The sequence below is a fragment of the Alligator mississippiensis genome, chromosome 3 (assembly GCF_030867095.1).
Source record: "Alligator mississippiensis isolate rAllMis1 chromosome 3, rAllMis1, whole genome shotgun sequence".
Taxonomy (NCBI): Eukaryota; Metazoa; Chordata; order Crocodylia; family Alligatoridae; genus Alligator; species Alligator mississippiensis.
The window spans coordinates 146,729,555-146,751,942 of NC_081826.1; positions in this window are offsets into that span (position 1 = coordinate 146,729,555).

Here is a 22,388-nt window from a genome sequence, read left to right on the forward strand (position 1 = left end):
ATAGGTTAGACAAGTGGACAGAAAACAACAGGATGCAGTTCAACAAGGAGAAATGCAAAGTGCTGCACCTAGGGAGGAAAAATGTCCAGCACACCTACAGCCTAGGGAATGACCTGCTGGGTGGCACAGAGGTGGAAAGGGATCTTGGAGTCCTAGTGGACTCCAAGATGACCATGAGCCGGCAGTGTGACGAAGCCATCAGAAAAGCCAATGGCACTTTATCGTGCATCAGCAGATGCATGACAAGTAGGTCCAGGGAGGTGATACTTCCCCTCTATAGGGCGTTGGTCAGACCACAGTTGGAGTACTGCGTGCAATTCTGGGAGCCACACTTCAAGAAGGATGCGGATAACCTGGAGAGGGTACAGCGAAGGGCAACTCGTATGGTCAAGAGCCTGCAGACCAAGCCCTACAAGGAGAGACTAGAGAAACTGGACCTTTTCAGCCTCCACAAGAGAAGGTTGAGAGGCGACCTTGTGGCTGCCTTTAAGTTCATCACGGGGGCACAGAACGGAATTGGTGAGTATTTATTCACCAAGGCGCCCCCAGGGGTTACAAGAAACAATGGCCTCAAGCTAGCAGAGAGCAGATTTAGACTGGACATTAGGAAGAACTTCTTCACAGTTCAAGTGGCCAAGGTCTGGAACGGGCTCCCAAGAGAGGTGGTGCTCTCCCCTACCCTGGTGGTCTTCAAGAGGAGGTTGGATATGCATCTACCTGGGATCATCTAGACCCAGCACTCTTTCCTGCTTATGCAGGGGGTCGGACTCGATGATCTATTGAGGTCCCTTCCGACCCTAACATCTATGAATCTATGAATCCAGTCAGTGTCCACGAGCACTAACAGGTATTTGTAGTGTCCCTTCTTGGGAACTTCAGAGAAATCTATCTGTCAATATTCTCCTGCTAATAGTCCTTGCCTTCCTGCTCCTGGCGGAGCTTTGGGGGAAATCTTAGGGTTGTTGGCACAACAGACAGGGCATCTACGCACTATTTGTTCTGCTGTTTTTTTCATCTTAGGCCCCACTACAATTCTTTGGAGACCTTGGGTCATGGCGTTAGCTCCCATATGGGTGCTCTGGTGGTACTCTTGGAGCACTTTGCTAAGAATCAGTTTTGGCATCAGGAGTTGTCCCTTAGGCAAAACCCACCATCCATCTTGTTCTTTGCTTCCCAATTTCTCTGTGAGTTGGTTCTCTTTTTCAGTATATTTGGGAGGTTCCTCAGGCAACACTACCTGAGGCATCAATGCCAACATTTGAGTCTCTTGAACTTGTCCTCTAGCTGCCTTCTTCGCCGCAGCATCTGCTCATCGATTTCTTTTAATAACGTCAGCATCTCCCTTTTGATGGGCCTTACAGTGCACCACAGCTATCTCTAGTGGTTCCATCACGGCTTCAAGTAATTTCAGGATCTCTGTTCCATGCTTTACTGGGCTTTTACTTGCCGTTAAGAGTCCTCTCTCTTTCCATATAGCTCTGTGGGCGTGTAAGACTCCAAAGGCGTACTTCAAATCCGTGTATATAGTGGCTATCTTTCCTTTTGCCAAATGGAGAGCTCGGGTCAGCACAATAAGCTCAGCTCTCTGTGCAGAGGTATTTGGAGGCAAGGCGTTTGCTTCCACGGTATCCCATGATGTAACCACGGCGTATCCCGCCTTTCGGGTTCCATTGTCCATGAAGCTGCTTTCATCTGTGTAGAATTCAAGGTCTGCATTCGGTAGTGGGGCATCTTTAAGATCCGGCCGGCTAGCATACACACTCTCAATAGTTTCAATGCAATCATGTTGTAATCCTTCATCTTGTTCCAATGGCATCAACGTAACTGGGTTCAGGGTACTAGAGGTGTGCAACTGGATATCTCCTTGATCCAGGAGAGTCGCCTGGTACTTAGCCATTCGTCCAGGGGAAAGCCAGGTTCCCCCCTTTGCATTCATCACCGTCAGCACTGAATGTGGGGTATACACAGTCATTGGTTGTCTTAAAATAAGTTTCTTAGATTCCTTTACCAGCATTACATAAAGTTGATGATTGACACTCCCGAAGTAAACCGTATTTAAGGAATCTCTTTATTAATGGTTCCAGGCCTTTCCAAGCTTCTATTTTCAATCGATACTGTGGCACCCTGGGCGGGGTAATTCCTGGCTTTAAATCAATGCTTACAGGGGTGGCCAGTTTGGCTCTTTCTGGCTTCTCTCCCGCCCATACCCATGGTACTACAGCGTCTTCTACTTCGGGGGGGATTCTCCCTTCCTCCCCCTCCTGCAATAGGAGACACACCTGAGCCTTCTAGGCTTCCTCAGTTGGTATCTTCATAGTAATTTTCCCCTCCAAAAAGATCAATTGGGCCTGCAATTTGCACAGCAAATCCCTCCCAAACAAAGGTATGGGGCACTCAGGCATATACAGGAATTGATGAGACACATTCTTTCCTCCCAATTTGCATTCCATGGGTGGCACCAAAGGACGATACATCCGCTAGCTGGTGGCTTCAATTATGGGGATCTTGGTTTTTGATAAGGGTCCTTTAAAATTGGTTACAACTGAATGCGTGGCTCCACTATCTACTAGAAAGTCAATAAGTTCTCCCCTTACTTGCATTTTAACCAGGGGCTCGTCGGGGGAGACAGAGATTACTTCAGTGTTAGCCCCCGGGCCCCATCACTCCTGGTCAGAACCATCCAACATCAACAATCTTTTTTCCTCCTCTCATCTCTTCTTCTCCCTCTTGGGGCACTCATTTTTCCAATGCCCTTCCTGCTTGCAAATAGCACACTGATTAGGTCCCAGCCTGGGACCCTGGCTGTAGCCTCCCGGAGTATAGCCCACGCCTCCTCTATGCCCTCTACTTCCCCTGCCTCGTCCCTGACTCCTCTGATCTACAATTGCCACTGCCAACAACGATTCTTATAACGACGCCTGTGCCTTTATTCTTTTATCTTCCTTTTTCTCCTTAACCTGATCTCTGTTGGAGTATACTTTATAAGCAATCTCAATCATTTGGCTGATGCTCATTCCAGCTGCTCCTTCAGTCTTCTGTAGTTTTTTCTAATATCTGGGGCTGACTGTCCTATAAACAGTATGTTAAACATCTTGGCATTTTCTGGCAGCTCCGGATTTAAATCCGTCCACTGTCTGGCTGCCTCGCATAACCTCTTATAAAAACTGGATGGATCCTCCTTCGGACCCTGCTGCACTTCGTACAATTTAGACAAATTTTTCTGCTTGGGGATAGCCTCCCGGAGAGCAGCCAGCACAAACTCCTGATACAGCTCTAACTCCCTCCGGCCCCCTCGGGTGTTGGGATCCCAGTCTTGATTTTCCTTAGGGCAAAGTTCATCTACATCACCAGCTGGGTGATGCTGCTGTGCTATCGTGCATGCTTTCTCTAAGACCAACCTTTTTTCTTCTGGAGTCAGAAGAGCGGCCAGTAAGGCCTGAATATCTATCCAGTTTGGTTGGTGGGTGAGGAAAATAATAGAGAACAACCGTGCCATTGCCTCCGGATTCTGGTGATATTGGCCCACAGACTGTTTTCAGTTTATCAAGTCTGCTGTGCTGAATGGCACATGGACAAAAACTGGTTCACCCTCAGGTCCCACCGCTTGTCGTAAAGGGGCCTGAACTACTGGTTGGGCCCCTGATCGTAAGCGACTCACCACAGGGCTAAACGCCCCATCTCCTACAGTCCCTTCTACCACCAGATTGCTACCACCCACATCCGCCGGACCCGGGGACGGCAACCCAAGACTGTCAGGGGAGGTGGGGGACGACGGACTGGACGAGCCAGCCGGGAGTCCCTGACAAGCCGTTACAGGTGCAGTGGAAGTCCCCTGTGGTGACGCAGGGCTCACAGGATAAGATGGGGGAGCCGTGGGAGCAATTAGCAACTGCACGTCTCCCTCCTCCGGCTCCTCCGGACATACTGTGGTGACCCCCTGCAAAGCCATTACCCCACTTCCCCTAAATATCCCACACAGCTTCTGCGCAACCCCATCCCCATACAAAGTCATATATACCTCTACATAAAGCATCTCATCCCACTTCCCTTGGCGCCTACAAAACAACTGTAACTGCAAGATTGTGTTATAATCCAAAGACCCATTCTCCGGCCAGGCTGCACCATCCGCAAGTTGGTACTGTGGCCAACATGTATTGCAATACCGAATCATCTGTTGTTTTGTCATAGGGTCACTTCCAAACTTTGGGCAATTTTTCAAAATGCATCCTAAGGGGCTGTAGGGTGGAATCTTAGACTGGTTACTTCCCATTATCCAACTACCGGACGACGACCGCCGCTCAGCCTCAGAACCAAACTGATTAAAGGGAGTTCACGGGGCTGCCACCCGATCTCACTCACCTAGGGCATCTATACGGTTGGAACTTTCAAAGCCGTCTCTTTCCCAACCTGCCCAAAATATGGAAAGAAGTACTCACCAGTCCATTGAAACCTCCCTCGCCCCACCTGATTAAGTTGGTCCTTCGAGCGTTGCGCCATTGTGCCCCTCCCCGACTCCGTCAGGCAACCAGGAGACGGTCAGACCTCCGATGAATAAGGTCGGTGGCGCCTGGCCCTCGCGCCGTCCACAGTTGTTGCCGGAGCCGAAGAGGTGGACCGGGCAAGGCAGTCAGCTAGGGTCCCATCTGGGTCGCCAGAAATTGTTGTCCCCAAAGGACAGTGAGTTCATGCCCCGTGCGCTTGTGCCAATAAACACACAGGGGTGAAGGATCCAACTTAATCTTTATTTCTGCGCAGAAAGTGGTGCTTGGCAATCGTTCGCAAAGCAAGCACCCACACCCCAGTGGGTGTCTGCCTTATATAGCTACGTAACAGGTTAAACTTGCTGATGTGATGAAATGTATAGCAAGCCCAGCAAGTAACCCCCCTTCCAGCTCCCCCCCAAGTAACCCCCCTTCCAGCTCCGGACTTTGTTGATACAGCTTTCCTTCTAGCGAGGCCAGCAATTAAGCAACTAAGCAACAAGCGATCTCCCCCAGCCTAAACAACCTACTCTATGCCCTTGGTTAGATAAAATACTTTTTCAAAACATACAAAGCTGTTCCCTGGTTAAAATTAAGTGCAAGTCCAGGGGTGCTTCATCACCCCCAAAGACACCTGGCCTGGCATCACCTCCTCACTGGGCCCCATTCCCTTCTCCTCCTGCCATTGCCAGGGCCCATTTCCTCCATCCCTGCCCTACACACCAGACAGTGTGCATTCATCTCCCCACGGATGAAAGGGGCTAGAAAACAGGCCTCCCTCATCCTATATGACTGCTGAAAGAATTTAGGTGTTTGACTATGCCTCAAGCACAAGGCAACCATACAGCCCATCACCATTAAGTCTACTGTTTAGAAGACTTAAATTCACCAGTGTGCATATCTGATCACCCTTTGCTTTTTCTCCTCCCTTACGGTGACAGCTTCAACCAACAGCGAGGCTGACAGCACCTCCCTGAGCAAATGCAATATCCAGAGCCTCACAGGCAGCAAGACGGCCCCAGAGGGAACCTCCAGCCCGGAATCAGCCACCACGCTAGGGTCATCGACTGATGTGAACACCCCTTGAATCAGTCAGAGCTATCCTTTCCCCAGAGAGACATCTGCCCGGACTTGAGAAGTTACTAGTGGGTGGAGACTTTGGCTTATTCTTCCACCCACTTTGCCCATCAAGGTGTTGGGGACAATGAACTGGTGTCATGAATTTCTGACCCCTCAGTTGCGGGATCCAGGTAGCTCTTGCAGTGTGTGTGGCATTTTGCAATCCCAGGCCTCAGGGCTTTTGCCTGTCACCAGTTGGGGCCAGGAAGGAATTTTTCCTCCCGCTTCCCTTGAAGATCATACTGGCTGGGGGGGTTTCTTCGCCTTCCTCTGAGGCATTGGGGCACAGTGAGATCACAGCGGTATCAGTTCTCCAAACAGCAGGACTTACTTCACCTGGCCAAAACACGAATACTCCTTGGGCACAGGAGAGAGAAAGAAGCAGCAAATGCGGTGTCCTATCCATCATGTTAAATTGTTGTAGCATAATAAAGTAAATATTGTTTTCCTTTTCTGATAACTGTTGATTGCCCTTCTTCTTACTGGACATAACGACTGACCTACTGCCAACAAAGGAACTTCTTGATGCTGCCGGTCTTCCTGTTTCTTTTTATAGGCAGTCCTAGCGGCCTTTAGGTTGGCTTGGACTTGGTGAATGGTCTTGAGGAGCTCTAGCGCCACAATAACTAGTCAGGGAAAAGGGGCTGTATGTTAGAAACACATGAAGCACATCACTTACCAAAGAAAAGACAACTGGCTCCCATTGAGGCGTGTTCCACATTGCTGCTTGCCTGTTCAGGCAGGACTAATAGTCCTGATAACTCCCAAAGCATCTTAGTTACTGCTTTAGGACCTGGTTTACTCATTCTGATTGTCAGTTTGCTAGGGGTTGGAGGGCAGTGTGCTGTTGAAAGGTGGAGGCAATCAGCAAAGAAGTGGTTGCCCTTAGCTAAATATGGGGTGTGCTCTCGGACCCATTACAAGAACTAATATCATCTTGAAAACCATGTCATCAAAAGCCAAAACAAAGCCCTTGAGCTGGTGCAAAAAAAAAAAAAAAAAGCAGACACCTGGTAAGACACCATCCACCTGTGATAGGCAGGAAATTGGGCTGCTTGGATGCTACAGGGGGAAGGTCAGAGGGTTTTAAATTTGGCATGGTTTCGTCTTTCAGCATGAAGACAAAATATGATGCCAAGTTTAAAACCATGGCTGGGATTGCAGCGCAGCTCCACGCGAGGGGGCTGGGAGCAGGTCAGGAGTGTGGAGCACCAGTAGGGCTGGGGAGCGCCGGCAGTCAGGACCACCAAGGTCCCAGCAGAAGAGTCTCACCCCACTGCCTCTCCCCTCAGGGCACTGCTGGGGAAGTTCACGGCTTCAGGGCACTGTAGGGGGAAGCTCGCAGCCACTGACCTCCTTGAGATCCTCATAGCAGAGGAAGAGTACAGGGTGTGCTGCCTGCACCCGCCACTAGCCCCCCATGTGCTTGTGCTACAACCCCCATGCCGCTGTGGGGAGAGGAGAGTCAGGCCCTCTCTGCAGGGCCTGGGGGCTGCCATAATTTCATCAGGGGAGGGCAGCAGGGAATAGGAGATGCTCTATTTACTAGGGCACCTCCTGGAGTAACTAGGAACAACGGCCACAAATTGATGGAGAGCAGATTTAGGTTAGACATCAAGAAGAACTTCTTCACAGTAAGGGTTGCCAGAATCTGGAATGGGCTGCCAAGGGAGGTGATGCTCTCCCCTACCCTGGGGGTCTTCAAGAAGAGACTGGGCAAGCACCTAGCTGGGGTCGTCTGACCCCAGTGCTCTTTCTTGCCCAGAGCAGCAGGTCGGACTTGATGTTTTACTGAGGTCCCTTCTGACCCTAATGTCTATGAATCTATAATCGTTAAAACATGCCTTTCAGCTAATATTCACAGGTGTCCCTAGAGCAATCAGGAGCATTAAACCTATTTTATGAACGTGTTATTCTGTCAGTATACAAAACTTTGGGAAAGCTCGGGGGCTGAAGTTGTGTCTACACTGCTTGATGTAAAACGCAGTTGTGGGCAAAAGCAAACGATTCCAGAGCAGAGTTGCTCCCTGAACGTTTTCAATGAACTCTTCAGACTACAAGTGCTTTTGAATACACTTTTAGTGCTCTGTAGCATGTCTACATGATACCATACTATAGTACTGTCACCCTGGTCCACCATGCTAGGGGCGTCCTGCTGATGATGTCAGATCACTGGGGTGCCAATGGCTTCAGCCTTTCTACCAGCCCACCAAAGAAATAGTACCAGCTGAGGAGTAGAGTGCCTGGAGGTCCCCTCCTGCAGTGCAAGACACGGTTCAAACTGATATATACATGTACAAACTTTAACACGTGTGTGTGTGTGTGTGTGTGTGTGTGTGTGTGTGTGTGTGTGTGTGTGTGCATGCGCGCGTTTATTCAAACTAGATATAGTACTTAATACTATACACACACACAAATGTATACAGACACACACAGATAAATTATAGGCACACATTTATAAATGACATGAAAAGGAAAATGCATAACTAAGCTAATAATGTCGGCTAACAACCAACAATACATAACCCAAGGTTCATTCTCACATTCATGATGGGGCTACGGACCCTCAACCCCTCCTGCTTATCTCTCTGCTCCCCACTTCCCTCCAGTTCCCCATCCTGGAAGTGGGGGTGAGCTCTACCGCTCCCTGTTGAGCAGCAGAGCAGGCTGCAGGGTTTTCAGACACCCCCCAGGCAGACAGGATGGCACAGGGGCCCCTGGCTGAAGTTTCCTGCAGGAAACGGATCCAAGTGTGCTTCACTTGAACATGTTTCCATTGTTAAGTCTGTCTGCACCCTCTGCCTCCATCTCCAGTGGATCCCCAAACCAAGGGTTGGGCAAGTTTAGCAGGGCGGAAATATCCTTGGTTTTCATAACATTTCAACTGCCCCATTACCCAGACTGATGGGGGCAGAGTTCCAACAGTCAATTATGGTTTGTTACATCTACCTAACAACAGGTCGGGAAAGCTTGAAAAAATCATCTACCAACAACAATAAAACTTGAAAAAATCATCTGTGCTCATTGAAACCTTTTCTTCACTGGGATGCCCACGATTTTTTTTCTTCTTTTCACAAGGATGATTGAAAAAAACAATGACCAAACTGGAAGGCGTTTTCTTAAAACTGTCCCGCGTAGATAAGAACATGGACTACCTTGTGACAATCCCCGAAGAAAAAGCCTTCACCAGCCCCACGGGCACACCTAAGAAGCGCCCTCGCCTGCTGTGCGGGCCCTGGCAGCACACCGTGGAAATGCGATGGGCACGGCGAACCAGCCCACAACTTGCCCGCGCACCCCCATGCCTGGACCCCACTCCCAACTTGCGGCACCCAGGGTGGGGGGTCGGCCCTGGTGCAGACAAGGGGCTTTGGGTCAAGCTGGTAACTTCTAGTTGACCAACTTTTATTGTGGGTCATACGAAACGTGTATTAGTGAGTCTAATGCAAGCTGGACTGAGCCAAAGCCCCATGTCTGCCCGCATCCTTCGCCCCGCCCAGCAGCAACCTGCCCCTGCCCGACCCCGCCCCCCGAGAGCCCAGGTGCGACGCCACGCAGGGCTGCCAGCTGCCCACATCCAGCTGCGGCTCCTGGGAGCGGCTCAACGCCACGTGCTTTCTGCTGCTGGGCTGAGCCTCGTCCCCTGCCTGCCCAGCAGCTGGATGCACGTGGTGTTGGGCCACTCCTGGGTGGGTTGCAGTGGGTTTGGGGTGCAAAGCCCAGCCCACAACGGTGGCTACCTCCTCTGCTGCTAGGCACTTGGTTTTAAACTTTGAGTAGAGCAGGAATCTGGGTTACAAATCCACCAGAGCAACACCCCGGCCCCGGCCCCGTGTCTGCCCCTGCTTCCAGCCCTCCTCTCTATGGTTCTACCCCCCCCACTTAGTTTGCTTTGATCCTGGTATCTGCTATTTTCATACTTCCCTCTCCTTTTTCTGACATCCCTACCAGAACTCTGTGCTTCTCATCATGAGACAGTGCTCCTATCTAAGTGCATAGGAATAAAATTTCCTCATAAGGTTGAGACAGAAAAAAATCCAAGAGTGATCATACATCCAGCGTGGCAAATCAAGAGCCATTGTGTTAAGTGCTTGTATAAATATAGACAGCAAGAGCCCCTGCCTCTAAGTCTCACAATATAGGTACAGGAGAAAAGGTAAATACAGAAGAAACAGGAGGAAAAGCACAAGGTAACAATGTCATGATCATTAACTGCTGGGTATGACCACCCAGTCCAGTCGGCTGCTACGGTTAGATCCAACCACTGCCCACAACTGCTTCAGTGCCACGGGCTCAGTTGAAATGGTCTCAGGCACTCTTGTTACCCACGTGCTATAACTAGAGGGGAAGCCAGGCCCCCAGGCCCAATTTGGCTTCTGTGAAGACAAACATTTGAAGTCCGTGGTCCTGCTTGCAGAAAAGCCACTGCTCCACCAACGTAAAAGCAGTCAATGTCAATAGGCCTTGACCTTTCTGTGAGAGTATAGAAGCAGTCTTTGCTGTATAATAGATAAGGGCTTCTCGACCCCTGTCCTGTGGGCCAGGTCCAACCTGCAAACCCATGTAATTAGGCCTGCAGGACCTCCCACAGGTCCGGAAATTTGGGAGAGGAGCAGGAGCAATTTATACTGCTACCGCTCCCCTACCACTGAACTTGTCAAGCCCTGCACAGCTGCATTGGCCTTACTGGGCTGGCCCTGAGTGGAAGGAACCAAGCCCTGTTTCTATTTGGCTGGATCAGGCCTGGCTGGGCCATTTCTGCACAGCTGCAGTGGATCCTGGGACCTCTGTGGCCCCAAATGGTTATGGTTGGAGGAAGAATCATACAGCCATATATTTGGAAGGGCCATCTGATCCAAACCTCTGCAGAAATACAAGCCTGTTCCTCTTCAAAGATCCTTGCCCGATGCTTTACCAGCCTGTCCATCCTGGCAGGGAGCAGGAGCAGTCGTGGGCCATGCATCAAAGCATCTTCTCCCTAACCACCTGTCTGCCCTCCCTGGCCACCTCGGCCAGTCTCTCTTGTCCAGGAGACAGGCAGCTCACTCAGCTTTTCCCTCCCCATCCTAGCAGCTTTGGTCACAGGGGTCTCAGGCTTTGAGAACTGCATGGTGAGGGACAAAGACCTTCAGTTGGTTTGGACATGCACTTCCCTCCCCCTGCCGCAGCCCATTCGTGCTGCCTGGGGAGGGGTTGAGAGTCCGCTCTTGTGGATCTTTCCAAACACCCTGCAGGTGGCCTTGGAGAGCCCCAGGGGCTGCGTCACTACGTGGAGGTTTTGATTCTCCAGCCAAATGTGCCAATATGTGAAGCTGGCAGGGGCACGCTGAAGGCCACTCACTTGCCCTGGGGGATGGAGCGCTGCTGGGCAGATGCTCACAGACCCTCCGGGTGTGCTGTGATCCGCTTGAGGCTCAGGCATTGAGGGGTCCTGACGCTCTTCTCTGGAGCCTCCGCTACTTCCCAGCAGCTGTAGCCGGTGGGTGTGAGGTCCGCTAGGTGAAAAGGGACTACAGGATCACATCACTAGGGTGGTTTGACCATAGCCCTGTAGACAGCCCCTTCCCTTCCAAGAATTTGCACTTCTCCTTTTTCCTGCCCTTTCCCTCAGTGCTTCCCCACTCACAGGAGACTTGCAACTCCCTGACTTGCCCAGGTTGGCCCTTCACCCCAAACCAGATTGAAATCCTGCTCCTTTCAGGTAGATGTTTGGATCCTCTCTGATGCTCTCTGCCTTTCTCCTACCTATGGGGTCTTGATCCCTGTCAATGCCCAGGAAAGGATCTATTCCCCAGCTCTACATTACCAATATATCTCAGGCTACATTTATTCTAATGACATCCAGTGTTCCTGTCCATACTGGCTGTGCACCATGCCTTATCCATCCTGGCTCTGAAGGAGACCCTGCATCAGGAACCATTTGGTGGCTTCAGGTTCACAGTTGAGGAAAAACCGGTCTGAATCAGAGATACAAAACACACACAGGGTTAAAACACAAACATTTCTTATCCTGTCCAATTCAGAGTGTTGCCTCTGGACCATGCCCAGCTCCTGCCTCCTACATGTGGAGCTGCTAGGAAAGGTTACTCTCAAGGCAGGTCTTCTGTGGATGCAGAATTAGTCTTTACCTGTTTCTGACCTGCAGGACCTGGGCCTGAAATCAGAAGAGACCCTCGCTTCCTTGCCACCTCCACAAGGATGTGAGGTTCAGGGTGGTTTGTCCATTTACCCGAGCCTTACCTGCTCGCCCTCAGCTGAGTGATGTCTAGGACAAATCCTCCTCTGGACTGGCTTTGTTGTCCTTCTCCAGCCGCTGTCAGGCAATCACTATGAGAAACCAAAAGTGCCATGAAGTCTCACAAGTTGGATGAAATACTTAAGCATCCTGACCCTGATTTAAACAGGGAAATGAATCCTGAAGTGAGGTCAGTGAGTAAGGATCTCATGTAAGCAACACGTCTATGGGTCAAGATGATGGAAACAGGCTACATGCTCAGGGGCGAGGCTGAGGTTGTGAAAATGTGGAGGAAATAATAGGAGGAGGATTTTCTATGAAAAATAATTTGGAGCTGTGACCGAATTTGGAGATTTGACCCCTTTAGCTTAAGGAGTTCTCCTCGCCTGGTGCACAGACTTGGCTGTCCTGGTTTTTTTTAAACAGGCCTGGAAAGCTCTGGTCCTGGTTCCTGCAGACCAAGGAAACGGAAACAGACTTTCTGCGGGGGCCACCTAGGCTGAGCACGGCTTGGTGATCCTCTCGCCTGGCTTTAAAAGCAAGTAAAAAAAGGAGTAGGAAAAGGGACCAGCCAGTTGTCCAGGCCTTTCTCAAACTGTGATGTAAGGGGCATTTTGCTGAGTAAAAACTGCAAGATGAGGTCCCAGTAAACCCCAAGGCCCCATGAGACTGGGAAGATGGTGGAAATGTCATCAAGTCAGGTCATGGGGAACTGCTTCCACCTTAGTCGCGGGCACGTGCCCCCCCCTGCAACCAGTCTCGCAACACAGGGAGTGGGGGTCCCCCCTGTGGCCGATCTCGCTGCCCAGAGAGAGTTCCCCCGTGGCCGATCGCTGCAGCCACTTCTGGGAGCAGCTCCAGTAATCAGCCACCACTTGCAAGGGGACACCATCACTCCCGCCTGCCCCCCTGCCCAACTTAAGCAGCGAGCGTGTCCGACCAGGGGCGGCAGGAGAGGGGCAGCGTCCCCAACGTCCCACGCACCTGTCCCTGCCCAGACGCGGGGCGGCTGTCAGCACCGCTCCAGCCGCCGACGGCAACTGCCTGCAACTCCCGGGCGCCAGCGCGATGATACGAGCGCTGCTGCGGCAACACGCCACGCTACGCTCCACCACGGCCGGCCCCTCTGTCCGCCAGGGTCACATCCCTTTCCAGCTCAGCCCCCTCACGTGCTCCCAGGGATGGACCTGCATGTGGGCAGGGCAGTCGCTCCCTCAAATGGAGCTGCTGCATAAATACATATACTTGTGGGTGGCCCTTGGCAATGACAGTGCTTGCTTGTGGTTGCTGGGGTGTCCCATGAGAGAGTGTATTGTTTGGAAAGAGCTGCCCTGTGTTGGGGAGATGGGACCTTCCCTTTGACAGAAATCCCCCCCACCTGCAGCTGCTGCAAGCAGGTCTGCTGTGCGATGTGCATGCCTGCCTGGCGGGGTGGGCCAGCGGGGAAGGCAGGGTGGGGAGGGACGTAGATTCATAGATTCATAGTCCTAGGGTCAGACGGGACCTCAAGAGATCATTGAGACCAACCCCCTGCCTAGGCAGCAAGGAGTACTGGGGTGAGATGACCCCCGCCAGATGCCTATCCAGCCTTCTCTTAACGACCCCCAAGGTAGGGGAGAGCACCGCCTCCCTTGGGAGCCCATTTCAAAGTTTGGCCACCCTTACTGTGAAGAAGTTTTTCCTGATATCTAGCCGAAATCCGCTCTCTGTCAGTATGTGACCATTGTTCCTTGTTACCCCAAGAGGCGCCCTGATGAAGAGAGCATCTCTGATCCCTTGCTGCATCCCCGTAAAGAATTTGAAGGTGGCCGCAAGATCACCTCTCAGCCATCTCTTGCGGACGCTGAAGAGGTCCAGGTCCCTCAGTCTCTCCTCATAGGGCTTGTCTTGTAAGCACCTAACCATATGAGTGTCCCACCCCTGGACCCTCTCGAGTCTATCAACATCCCTCTTGAAGTACGGCGCCTAAAACTGGATGCAGTACTGCAACAGCGGTGTAACCAATGCCGCATAGAGGGGACGTATCACCTCCCTGAATCTATTTGTCATGCATCTGCTGATGCATGGTGAAGTGCTGTTAGCTTTGCTGATGATATCATCACCCTGACGACTCATGTTCATCTTGGAGTCCACAAAGACCCTGAGATCCCTTTCTGCTCCTGCGCTGCTGAGAGGGTCACTTCCCAGCAAGCAGGTGTGCTGGATATTTTTGCACCCTACGAGCAGCACTCTGCACTTGTTGTTGTTGTACTGCATCCTATTGTTGTCCTGTGGGGTCAGGCCAACTCTCAGGATCTCAAAATTGCAGTCTTAGATGGTAGGGTATGACACAATTGCACATATACACATATGAGAATCAATTAGGCACATACACACCCTAACGATAATGAGACGAACTCATACACAATACAAACATACATACACATAGATACATAGGTGAAACACTGGCTCAGGTGACAGTGTGTGTGTGTTGGTGCCTGTGGTACCTATGCTGAGGGTGCTTGGTAACTAAAGAGCAAGCAGCAGAGATCAGGAAAAAAAGCAGTGGAGATGAGGCAATAGCACTGGAAAAGATCAGTGGAAAAGGCAGTGGGGATGAGGCAATAGCAAGGCAGAGATTGGGGAAAAACGCAGTGCGGCTCAGGCAATAGCAGAGGAAGAGATTGGGGAAAAAGCAGTGGGTCTAAGGCAATAGCAGTTGCAGAGATCAGGGGAAATGGCAGCAGGGATAAGGCAGCTGGAGTGGCAGAGTTTGGAGAAGTAAGGCAGTGGGGATGAGGCAATAGCATTGGCAGAGATGGGGGAAAAGGCAGTGGGGATGAGAAAGTAGCAGTGGCAGGGGTTGGAGAAAAAGGCAGTGGAGATAAGGGAATAGCAGTGGCAGAGATCATGGGAAAAGGCAGTGGGGGTAAGGGAATAGCAGCGGTAGAGATCAGGGTAAAAGGCAGCGGGGATGAGGCGATAGCTGTGGCAGAGATTGGGAAAAAGGCAGTGGGAATAAGGCAATAGCAGTGACAGAGAGCAGGGAAAAGGCAGTGGGGGTGAGGCAATAGCAGCTGCACAGATCGGGGGAAAAGGCAGTGGAGATAAGGCAATTGCAGTGGTAGAGATCGGGAAAAAGGCCGTGGGGAGGAGGCAATTGCTATGGCAGAGATCAGAGAAAAAGCAGTGGGGATAAGGCAATAGCAGTCGCAGAGATCAGGGAAAAGGCAGTGGATATGATGGAATCCATAGCAGTGGCAAAGATCAGGGAAAAGGCAGTGGGGATGAGGCAATAGCAGTAGCAGAGACTCGGGGAAAAAGCAGTGTATATGAGTCATTAGCTGTGGCAGAGATCAGGGGAAAAGTTAATGGATATGATGCAATAGCAGTGGCATGGATTAGGGAAAATGCAATGGGGATAAGACAATAGCAGTTGCAGAGTTTGGGGAAATAGGCAGTGGATATGGGGCAATAGCAGTGGCAGAGATCGGGGGAAAGGCAGTGAGTGTGAGGCAATAGCAAAGAAACGGGTTTGCAGACAGAGAGGAGCTCAGGACGGCTGGAGCCACAGGAGCATGGGACAGGTGCTGGAGATGGCGGTGAGCCAGAAGCAGGAGAGGGAGATCTGCTCTAAATTGTAACCGAATTTCAGAATAACTGAGCTCCTGCTGTGGTTAGGTATAATGCCTTCTCTTGCTGGTTCGATAGCAAGTCAGTAGCAGAGAAGACTAAGCTCTGTGCTAAAAATGATGTAAATGTTTAGAATGAAAATGAAGCCTAAAAAAATGGGCTGCATTTCAGAAATTATTAAGCTATTTATGTAAAACAGAGTGTGTAAACAGTGTTATGTGTTTGCTCTATGGCTGTAGTGTACGGCAGAGAGTGTCAAAACTGGCAGGGGTCATTGCGGGACTTCTGGCACAGCTCTACGAGCACTCATGGCGCTCGGGCGATGTGCCGGAGGACTGGAAAAGGGCCAATGTGGTCTCAATCTTCTTCTACGCTAGTAGGAAGGAACAGGCTGCAAGAGCATCTAGACAGGTTACAGGGGTGGGCCAAAGAGAACAGGATGGGTCAACACTGACACGTGCAGGGTAATGCACCTGGGGAGGAAGAACCAGCGGCACACCTACAGGCTGGGGAACTCCCTTCTCGCCAGCATTGAGACAGAAAAGGTCTTGGAATTGTCACTGATGCCACAATGAACATGGGCCGACAGTGTGGGGACGCGGTCAGGAAGGCCAACCATACCTTGTCGTGCATCCACAGATGCATCTCGAGCAGGTCCAAGGAGGTGATCCTCCCCCTCTACGCGACACTGGTCAGGCCACAGCTGGAGTACTGCATCTAGTTCTGGGCGCTGCACTTCAGGAGGGATGTGGCCAATATGGAGAGGGTCCAAAGGAGGGCCACCCACATGATCAGGGGGCAGCAGGGCAGGCCCTTCGAGGAGAGGCTGAGGGAACTGGTTCAGCCTCCAAAAGAGAAGGCTGAGAGGGGATCTAGTGGCAGTCTACAAACTAGTCAGGGGGGACCAGCAGGCATTGGGAGAGTCCCTGTTCCCCCGAGCAATCCCGGGAGTTACAAGAAACAGCGGACACAAGCTAGTGGAGGGTAGTTTCAGGCTAGACATTAGGAAGCGCTATTTCACTGTCAGGGCGGCTAGGACCTAGAACCAACTTCCAAAAGCAGTGGTGCTTGCTCCTACCCTGGGGGTCTTTAAAAGGAGGCTGGACGAACACCTGGCCAGGGTCTTTTGACCACAGTACTCTTTCCTGCCACGGCAGGGGGTCGGACTAGATGATGTCCTCAGGTCCCTTCCCACCCTACCAACTATGAAACTCTGAAATGATGAAAAGTATGAATGTGTGCAGTCTCATTGGTAATGGGATAAAATAGATCTAAAAACAGCGTGGGGATAGCCTAATATTCTGCAAAAAAAAGTGCTAGCAGCTATTAAAGTTTTCGCTGTTATTGAGTAATTAATAAAGTTAACCAAAACAATTAAATAAATCATTTCCTAAAGTCTGGCAGAAAAAGAGTTAAAACACAACAAGATACCAGCATGTTTTCTTTAAATAAGATATTAAGCTTTGTGGAGGCGAAGTGCCCCCACAGGCTAGTGAGGGAGAGAAGGGAGGACCCACAGACCCCAGACCCCGAGAGCAAGCCCCCAGAGGGGCATACGTACCGGCTGAAGAGCAGCGGGAAGAGGAGCCGCATCCACGGCTGCAGCCGCGCGAACCGCCATTACGCCGGTTCTGGCAACAGCTGTTCCCGGCGCGGCGAACAGCTGAGCCAATCCCAGCGGCCGTAGCGGCCACAGCGGGAAGGTTTAAAAATGCCGGCAGGACAGGGAGAGAGGGGGAGCCAGGGAGAGAGAGTACGGGCGGGCAGCCCGTGCTGCGGGCTCTCGCACAGAGCGGAGAGGACCCAGCCTGCGGGTCTCAAGCAGGCAGCTTATCTAAGAGCTGTACGGCTTTCGTGAACAGCAGAGTGAAAGGCGGTCAGAGAGTGCAAGCCGAGGCACTCTCTCAGTATCCTGAAGCGGCTGACGCTCAGGAGGCAGGGGAGCGCTCTGCTGCCGGTAGGAGAGGGGAGACAGCGGAGGCTCCAGGAGGGAGCTGGAACCAGGGGGAGCACCCACCAGCTTCTCCTGATTTGGAGGAGTATTTTCTGTAAGAAGGGAGGAAGGAGGAATCACTCCCGGCAGGAGGGAGAACGACCGGGAACCGGGGACCCGGTCTGAGGCTGTCATACAGGGCCTGGAAAGATCTGGAACGCATCACCCAGCGGTTGGCGTGTGGACGGGGTGTAGGGGAGGTGGAGCCCCGTGGACCACCGCGTCAGACAACCGTGAGTAACACCGTCTATCGGGAGGCCCCACCCAGGATAAAGATCTCCACTGTAGACCCCTCTAAAGGTAATTGATTACATCCAAGTCGTGGCAGGCGAGTTGAGGGGAGGGGCAACACCCCGATAGGCCAGGCAGAGCTAGACACAGGCTCCACAAGCTTCCTCCTCACAAAAGTAGTGTAAAAATCACTATGGGATAAAATAAAATTATAATTCATAATAGATAATTTAAGTAAAAAAATAGTTTAGTATAGATAACTCTTTAATTTCTGTCCATTTTAAGAACAAACAAGAACCTAGAAACTAACAATGAACTTCAAAACTTTTAATGAAGTAATAACTGTTATAGCTCCTGATATAGCAAAATACCATAAAATTCCAGCAGCCATAGCAGAAGGAGTAAAAGATATTTAGTATTAAATTTGACTCATATACGTTTTTCTGGTTATTTTCGTGGCACAGAAGTGCTAGTGTAATTTTAAATTTATATTAATAAACCCACAACACTATCATTTTATCTTAATTGAATAAGTTAATGTGTGTGTGAAGACGGGGCAGCCAGCTGCTCGGACAGCTGGGACACTCACCACCCAAGTTCCCCGGCAGCGGTGCAGACCTGTGTGCCTCCCAGCCAATCGCTGCCCGTGCTCTTGGCGGAGCATGCACAGCTGGCTAGAAGCACTACGGACAGACATTCAGACAGACACACAGACAGCCAGACTAAGCCTTTTGTTATGTTAATGGTTATGGGGGCTGCAGGTAGCAGCATGGCATGAAGAAACCACGCTCTGGGCAGGGCAAGACTCTGGTCAGGGATGTCCAGGGGAGTCCACCAGTGCCACGGAGTCATGGCATGAGGTGGTCGAAAAGGATTTCCATTTCTAATCCCAGCCCAAAAAGAGATCCCTATTCATGTCATTGTCCTTAGTACAGTTGCTGGGGGTGGGGGGTGTGCTCTGAGTTGACAGCACGGCGGAGCCAAACCGTGCTTTGGGCCGGATAATACTCTGGTCGGGGATGCCTGGGAGAATCGCCCAGTGCCACAGAGTCATAGAGTGGGGTGGCCCAACAAGGACTTCCATCTCTAATCCCAGCTCAAAAAAACGTTCCTTATTCGAGCCATTGTACTTAGGGCAGTGGCTGGCGGGCTGTCAGATAGCAGCCGGGCATGGCCAAAACGCATCTTGGGCTGGGCAAGTCACTGGTCAAAGATGTCCACGAGAGCCCTCCGGGGGCACAGAGGTATGCCATGGGGTGGCCCAAGAAGGATTACTAGCTGTAATCCTAGCACAAAAGCCTGTTCCTTTTTCAGATCCATCTATCTAGCACAGTGGCTGGGGTGCTGTCACTTAGCTCCCTGGCACGGCCAAACTGCCTTTTGGGCCGGGCAAGTCTCTTGCCAGAGATGTCCAGGAGAGTTCCCTGGTAGCACACAGGTAAGTCAAGGAGTGGCCCAAAAAGGATTTCTAAGTGTAATCCCAGCCCAAAAGCCAATTCCTTCTTCAAGCCAATGCATTTCGTACAGTGGGAATGGGGGGCTGTCAGTTGGCAGCCTGGCACCGCGAAGCTGTGCTTTGGGCCAGGCAAAATTTTGGTTACAGGTTGTGGCAGACATGCCACCATCTGTGCCCCTCTCCAGAAATCTGTCTCTGCCAGTATGAGAGGCTGGTGTTGAATTCCTCAGGGCGGGGGTCTGCCTTCCTGACTACATGACAAAAGCCTGGTGCCTCTGGATTCTCTGGTCACCTGGGGGCGGGGCGGAAAGCCCAGCCCTCCGGCCCAGGTAGCCAGTGATGCTTTTTAAATTGGTTGGCAAGTGGCCAGCACTGGCAGCTTCGATTGGACCGGGCGGCTGAGGTCAGGAAGGTTATTTAAGGGCCCAGGCCAGGAAGCAGGAAAGCCATTAGCCCTGCTGTCACCCAGGTGAATCTTAAACAGGCTCTCTCCTCATAACCGCATGCTCAGAGTGACCTGCCTCCAGAGGGAAACTCCAACCACCTCTGGACGATGCGTGTGAGTAAGCTACTCGAGATCAGACTAGATATTTAGCTTACAGTAACTCAAATGCATGTTCAAACGGCTACCTCAGCCATCCTAGTTTCCTCAATGGGATTCCTCTGATATTGCTCTACCATTTACCTTGTTTTCACCCTACCCCTTGTAATCAATAAAGTTCTCCTTTGTGACGGGTGTGGGAGACTTATTGAGGGGTGGGTCTAAATTATGCCAAGGAGGCCCCTTAGGTCTGTGGACTAAGGGAGACTTTTTCTAATAAGCCCCTGACTTGGGGAAAGTGCCCCAAGTGCTGGTATTGGTTCTAGTACCCATCGGATGATCAGGCCTGCGTTTTCCAAGGTGCGCAGAGCCAGAATTGGGTCCAGAGCCTTGGATGGTGGCAACGGGAACCCCAGGCTAGAGGGGGTGCTCCAGGGAAGGGGTTGGCCGGACGGGAGGCACCCCAGGTAGGCACTCGGAGCCTGGAAGGTGGTTGGGTGCAGTGAGGTGGGCGGCTCAATGCAGGAGCCCCCTACTGGCCCGCCACACAGGTTTCATAGTTTCATAGTTGTAGGGTCGGAAGGGACCTGAGCAAATCATGAAGTCCGACCCCCTGCCATGGGCAGGAAAGAGTGCTGGGGTCAAACAACCCCAGCCAGGTGATTGTCTAGCCTCCTTTTAAAGACCCCCAGGGTAGGAGCCAGTACCACTTCCCTTGGAAGTTGGTTCCAGCTCCTAGCCGCCCTGACTGTGAAGTAGTGCCTCCTGATGTCTCGCCTGAATCTACTTTCCATCAATTTATGGCCATTATTCCTTGTTACCCCCGGTAGTGCTTGGGGGAACAGGGACTCTCCCATTGCCTGCTGGTCCCCCTTGGCAAGTTTATAGATGGCCACCAGATCCCGTCCCAGCCTTCTCTTGTGGAGGCTGAACAGGTTCAGGTCCCATATCCTCTCCTCCCTGACCATGTGAGTGGCCTTTCTTGGACCCTCTCAATGCTCGCTAGTGTGGCAGAAATGCCACCGTCGGTGCCCCTCTCCAGAGACCTGTCTCTGCCAGCCTGAGAGGCGGGTGTTGAATCCCTCAGGGCGGGGATCTCCCTCCTTGTCTGCATGACAAAACCCTGGGGCCCGGGAGGTGGATGCTCTGGTCACCTGGGCAGGGGGGAAAAGCCCGGCCCTGCGTACGGGCCCAGGTAGCCAGGGATGCTTTGTAGATTGGTTGGCTTGTGGCCAGTACTAGCAGCTTCGATTGGACCGGGCTGCTGAGGTCAGTGAGGGGATAAAAAGGCCCGGGCCAGGAAGAAGGGCAGCCATTAGCCATGCAGTCATCCAGGTGAATCTGAAACTGGCTCTCTCCTCATAACCGCATGCTCCAAGAGCAACCTGCCTCCAGAGGGAAACTCCAACCACCTCTGGATGATGCAAGTGAGTAAGCTACTTGAGATCAGACTAGATATTTAGCTTACAGTAACTCAGATTCGTGTTTAAACGGCTACCATCAGCCACCCTGGTTTGCTCTATGGGATTCCTCTGATAGTTCTATGATATTGCTCTACCTTTTACCCTGTTTCCACCCTACTCCCTGTAATCAATAAAGTTCTCCTTGTGACCGGTGTGGGAGACTAATTAGGGGTGGATCTAAATTATGCCAAGGAGGCCCCTTAGGTCTGTGGACTGAGGGAGGCTTCCCTAATAAGCCCCGGACTTGGGGAAGTGCCCCAAATGCCTATATTGGGTCTAGTACCCATTGCACGATCAGGCCTGTGTTCTGCAAGGTGTGCAGAGCCAGAATTGAGTCCAGAGCCTTGGATGGTGGCAGCGGGAACCCCAGGCTAGCGGGTGTGCTCCAGGGAATGGGTTGGCCAGACGTGAGGCACCCCAGGGAGGCACTCGGAGCCTGGAAGGTGGGCAGGCGCAGGAAGGTGGGCAGCTCAATGCAGGAGCGCCCCCTACTGGCCCGCCACAGCCTCATCCTTCCTGAAATGCAGCGCCGAGACCTGGACGCAGTACTCCAACTGTGGCCTGACCAATGTCACACAGAGGGGGAGGATCACCTCCTTGGACCTGCCCATGATGCAGATCTAGTTGTAGCCTGTCCTTCTCCTCTAGCGTGCCCACTTCTCCCCACATCTTAGTGTCAGCCGCGAATTTGAACAAGGTGCTTTTCACCCCCTTGTCCAAGTTGCTCATGAAGGTGTTGAACAGTGTGGGCCCAAGGACCAAGCCCTGGGGAACCCCACTGTCCACATCCCTCCTGGTCGAAAATGACCCGTCCACCACCACTCTCTGGGTGTGGTCCTCCAGCCAATTTGCGACCCTTTTGACTGTGTAGGCATTGACACCACAGTCGACTAATTTTTTAACGAGAATGGGGCAAGTGTCCAGGAGAGTGGCCCCGTGCTGCAGACTCATGGCGTGGGGTGGCCCAGGAAGCATTTCCATCTCTAATCCAAGCCCACCAACCAATTCCTAATTCAAGACCATATACTTAGCACAGTGGCTGGGGTGCTGTCTGTTGGCAGCCTGGTACGGCCAAACTGCAGGTCTCTGTTCAGAGATGTCCAGAAGCATCCCCCCGTGGCACAGAGATGTGTTCCAGGGTGGCCCAAGAAGGATTTGTGGGTATAATCCTAGCCCAAAATCCAGTTCCTTATTCAGTTCCATGTATTTAGCACAGCGGTTGGAGTGCTGTCTGTTGTCAGCCTGACACGGCGAAAC